Genomic DNA, 6,000 nt, shown 5'->3' with positions numbered 1-6,000 from the left:
CCACTGTGATATAGTTACTCATGTTTTGGTTACAATCACACAATGATCAAACACCCATCCCTCCACCAGTGCTCCACCACCAATATCCTCGGTATACCCCCTTTCACACCCTCCCCCTGCCTCCAAGTACTCTTTTTAAAAGTTTTTTAATTAGTGAATCATGGTGAGGTACAGGTACAAGCTTATGAACTTTCGTGTTTGCATTTCAGTCATACAGTGATCATTTACCCATCCCTCCACCAGTGCCCATTTTCCTCCACCAATGTTGCCAGTATCCCCCCCGCCCCCGACCCCATTCCCCACCACCCTATTCAACCTCTGTGGAAGGGCATTCCCTTTTGTTCTCTCTCCTTTTGGGTGTTGTAGTTTGCAATAGAGGTATTGAGTGGTCATTATGTTCGGTCTATAGTCTCCTTTCGGCACACATCTTTCAACCCGAATGGATCCTCCCAATGTCCTCTACTTGATGTTCCCTTCTCTATCTAGACTGCCTTTACCCCCAGCATGTGAGGCCAGTTTCCAATCTGTTGGGTAAACCTCCTGGTCCTTATGTCTACTACTCTTAGGTGTTAGTCTCCCATTCTGTTACTTTATATTCCACAGATATGTGCAATCTTTCTATGTCTGTCTCTCTCGTTCTGACTCATTTCACTTAACATGATTCTTTTCATGTTCATCCACTTATATGCAAATTTCATGACTTAATATTTTCTAACAGCTGCATAGTATTCCATTGTGTAGATGTACCAAAGTTTCTTTTAACCAGTCATCTGTTTTGGGGCGCTCCGTTTTTTCCAGATTTTGGCTATAGTAAACAGTGCTGCAATGAATATACAAATACAGATGTCATTTCTACTATGCCTTTTTGCCTCTCTGGGATATATTCCCAGAAGTGGTATTTCTGGGTTAAATGGGAGTTCACTTTCTAATTTTTTGAGAATTGTCCATATTGTTTTGAAAAAGGATTGAATCAGTTGGTATTCACACGAGCAGTGAAAGAGAGTCCCTTTCTCCCCACATCCACGCCAACACAGGTTGCTTTTGTTCTTTTGGATGTGGGCAGTCTCTGTGCTCCACTGGTCTGCTGCTCTGCTTTTGTTCTAGTACCATGCTGTTTTAATTATTACCGCTTTGTAGTAGAGTTTGAAGTTGGGGAAGGTGATGCCTCCCATCTTCTTTTTCCCAAGAATTGCTTTGGCTATTTGTGGGTGCTTATTGTTCCATATGAATTTCAGGAGTGTTTGCTCCATTTCTTTGAAGAATGTCATGGGTATCCTTATAGGGATTGCATTGAATTTGTATAATGCTTTGGGGAGTATTGCCATTTTGACAATGTTAATTCTCCCAATTCATGAGCAGGGGATATGTTTCTATTTCCTTGTGTCCTCTTTTATTTCTTGAAGTAGAGTTTAGTAGTTTTCATTATACAAGTCCTTTACCTCCTTAGTTTAGCTGATTCCGAGGTACTTGAATTTCTGAGGCATAATTGTGAAAGGGATTGCTTTTTTTCATGCTGCTTTCTTCTCTCTGATTATTTGCATATAAGAAGTCCATGGACTTTTGGGTATTGATTTTAAAGCCTGCTACTTTGCCATACAAGTCTATTGTTTCTAGGAGTTTCTTGGTAGAGGTATAGTATCATATAATCTGCGAATAGTGAGAACATGATTTCTCCCTTTCCTACCTGAATGCTCTTAATATTTTTTTCTTGCCAAATTGCTATTGCAAGTACTTCCAGTACTATATTGAACAGAAGTGGTGAGAGTGGGCATTCTTGTCTCGTTCCTGATCTTAGAAGGAAGGCTCTTAGTTTTTCCTCATTGAGGATGATACTTGCCTTGTGGTAGATGGCTTGTGGTAGATGGCTTTGAATATATTGAGGAAAGTCCCTTCTATACCCATTTTGGTGAGAGTTTTCATCATAAATGGGTGCTGGAACTTGTCATATGCTTCCTCTGCCTCTATTGATATGATTATATGATTTTTATCTTTATCTTTTTTTGATATGATGGATTATGTTGGTTGATTTCCAAATATTAAACCATGCTTGCATCCCCGGGATGAATTCCACTTGGTCGTGGTGTATAATCTTTTTGATGAGTTGTACGCACCTAATGAGGGACCTGTTAAATACTTAAAACATCTACTAACAGATTTTAAGGAGGACATTGATAGCAACACAATAATAGTTGGAGATTTCTACACTGCCCTATCAACTCTAGATAGATCAACAAGATTAAAATTCAGCAAGGAAACACTGGCTTTGAAGGAAGAGATAGAGGAGAGAGGGCAATAGAGCTATACAGGGCTTTGCATCCCAAAAAGAAATACACATTTTTTTCCAGTGCACATGGAACATTTTCCAAAATAGATCATGTTCTGGGTCACAAAACATACCTCAATAAAATCAGCAAGATAAAAATTGTATCAACTATCTTTTAAGACCACGATGCAATGAAGATAGAAGTTAATGACACACAGACACAGAGAACCAAATCAAACACCTGGAAATTAAACAACTTAATGCTGAACAATGAGTGTGATAAGAAGGAAATCAAGCGTGTCCTGCGCGTCCCGTCTCCCGACAGGCTCTCTAACTGAGGCCTGCCCACCCAGGTACCGTCACTGACTCTCGACCACGCCCTCCCGACCCCGCTTCCCACTGAACGGGGTCCCCGACATCCTGCAGCTGCCCCACCCCGTGTCCTGCGCGTCCCGTCTCCCGATCAGGCTCTCTAACTGAGGCCTGGGGTCTTCCCGCCTGACTCTCTAACAGGAAGACACTGGGGGCGTGGCCTGTATCTTAGGGGCGTGGTCTCTAAGTGGGCGTGGCCTCCTGTCGGAGCGGCGGCCGCTAACACGGCCGCAGTTATTCTTTGTTACCTCAGCATAATTGTTACTATCTATTTCTCTGAAAATCACTTTAGCTATCTCAAACACTCATGCAAAATATCCATTAGCTTAGTTTGACACTATAAAAGCTGTCAGTGATTAAGGGAAGTTTAGCACAACCAGAGCCCCTCCTTTCCTCAGCAAGAGGGAACAAGAATAGATAACTACAAAGTTCCAACTCTATACTTCCGTAACAATATGAAGAAGCAGCGAAAATCCCCTCCACCAAGAGAGGGAGAAGAAAAGATTCCAGAAACATCAACGGGGGCTACTCACATCTACGTCCTCTCAGATAAACAATTCAGAGAGGAGATCTGGAGGAGAGTTGACCTACTCCAAGCAACCATGGAACAGACATCCAATAAATTAAGGGAGGAGATGAATGAAGCACTGGAACAGTCTACCAAGAAAATGCAGGAAGAAATGAGAGCAGAAATCTCAAACCTACGAACGGAAGTCACACAAATAAAGGAATCGGTAGATGAATTAGAAATCTCACGAGATGCCCTCAACAGTAGAATGACTACAGCTGAAGACAGAATCAGCAACCTGGAAGATAAGCTGCAGAAAGCTTATAGACAACAACAAATCATGGCCAAAGACCTCAAAATGGCTATAGAGAATCAGAGCCCTGGGGGATGACTTCAAGAGGAACAACATAAGAATCATTGGAGTACCAGAACCACAGGGAAGTAACCCCAATGAAAAAAACACAGTCAAAGACATCATTGCTAAGAAATTCCCAGAGCTCGAGAAGGCAGGCATCCAGATACAAGGAATCTGAAGAGTGCCAGCAAAAAGAGACCCGAATAAAAAGACTCCAAGGCATATCATAGTCAGAATGACGGATGCTATGGATAGAGACACAATTCTGCAAGCAGCAAGGTCAAAGAAGGAAACCACATACAAAGGAGCACCCCTCAGGTTTACAGCAGACCTGTCAGAGGAAACCCTCCGAGCCCGAAGACAATGGTGGGACATAGTGAAAAAACTCAGTGAAATGAATACCTCACCAAGAATACTTTATCCGGCTAAACTCTCACTCAAACTCGAAGGAACCATACACTATTTCTCGGATAAACAACAGCTCAGGAACTTCATAGACTCAAAACCAAACTTGAAAGAAGGTCTAAAGGGGCTACTGTAAGACAAGGAGGAGCCCCATAAAAACAACAAATACTACAGAAATATGACACAAAATCCTATCACAATAATCTCTCTCAATGTCAACGGCCTAAATGCACCCATCAAGAGACACAGAGTGGCAAAATGGATCCGGAAATTAAACCCAACATTCTGCTGCCTGCAAGAAACACACCTGAACAAACAGAGTAAACATAGACTCAAAGTCAAAGGATGGAAAACAATCCTGCAAGCAAACAACTCCCTAACAAAAGCTGGAGTGGCCATCCTGGTATCCGACAACATAGACTTCAGGTTGAAAAAGATTAAAAGGGACAGCGAAGGTAATTTTCTATTTATCAACGGATATGTACAACAGGAAGAAATCACACTCTTAAACATATACGCTCCTAACGAACGACCAGCTAAATATTTAAAACAACTCCTAACAGACTTCAAAGAGGACATCACTAACAGCACAATTGTAGTCGGAGACTTCAATACAGCCTTATCGCCTCTAGATAGATCGACAATAGCAAAACTCGACAAGGAAACACTGACTCTGAAAGAAGAAATTGAAGAGAGAGGGCTAATAGACCTATACAGGGACTTACACCCCAAAAAGAAAGAATATACATTCTTTTCCAGTGCACACGGAACATTTTCTAAAACAGACCATGTACTGGGCCCCAGAACATACCTCAATAGAATCGGAAAAATAGAAATTGTATCAACCATCTTTTCAGACCACGATGTGCTGAAGATAGAGGCTAACCACTCACCGACACGGATAATCAAATCAAACACTTGGAAATTAAACAATTCAATGTTGAACAATGAGTGGGTCAGGAAGGAAATCAAGGAAGAAATCAAAAAATACTTAGAAACAAATGAGAATGAAGACACGAGCTACCAGAACCTATGGGATGCAGCTAAAGCCGTGATAAGGGGAAAATTTATAGCTCTACAAGCATTCCTCAGGAAGGAAGAAAGGGCCCACATAGACAGTTTGACTTCAGGACTCAAGACCTTAGAAAAGGACCAAAAAAAGGAACCCAAACCAGATCGAAGGAAAGAAATAATAAAAATTAGAGCAGAAATTAATGACATGGAAACCAAAAAGACAATCCGAAAGATCAATGAAACAAAGAGCTGGTTCTTTGAGAAAATAAATAAGATTGATAAACCGCTAGCAAGACTCACAAAGAAAGAAAAAGAGAGAATCCTAATAAATCGAATCAGAAATGAAAAGGAGGACATCATAACAGAAACCAGTGAGATTCAAAAGATCATTAGAGACTACTTTGAAAGTCTATATGCCACAAAACAGGAGAACCTAAAAGAAATGGATGGATTCCTCCATTCCTACAATCTCCCAAGACTGAACAAAGAAGACTTGGAATACCTGAATAGACCCATCAATGTTGAGAAAATTGAAACTGTAACAAAAACCTCCCCAAAAACAAAAGCCCAGGCCCAGATGGTTTCACTGGCGAATTCTTCCAAACATTTAAAGAAGACCTGTTGCCTGTTTTCCTCAAACTTTTCCAGGAAATTGAAAAAACAGGAACTCTCCCAAACAGTTTCTATGAAGCACACATCTCCCTAATACCAAAAGCAAACAAAGACACCACTAAGAAAGAAAATTACAGACCAATATCCCTGATGAACACCGATGCGAAGATCCTCAACAAAATACTAGCAAATAGGATCCAACAACTCATCAAAAAGACCATACATCACGACCAAGTGGGATTCATCCCAGGGATGCAAGGATGGTTTAACATTCAGAAATCAATCAACATAATCCACCATATCAACAAAAGTAAAGATAAAAACCATATGATCATATCAATAGATGCAGAGAAAGCATTTGACAAGATCCAACATCCTTTCATGATTAAAACCCTCGCCAAAATGGGGTTTGGAGGAACTTTCCTCAAGATAGTCGAAGCCATCTATCACAAGCCTACGGCAAGCATTATC

Source organism: Sorex araneus, chromosome 2 (genome assembly GCF_027595985.1).
Source record: "Sorex araneus isolate mSorAra2 chromosome 2, mSorAra2.pri, whole genome shotgun sequence".
NCBI classification, from domain to species: domain Eukaryota; kingdom Metazoa; phylum Chordata; class Mammalia; order Eulipotyphla; family Soricidae; genus Sorex; species Sorex araneus.
The sequence above is the reverse complement of the archived record's forward strand: the minus strand, read 5'-3'. Positions refer to the sequence as shown.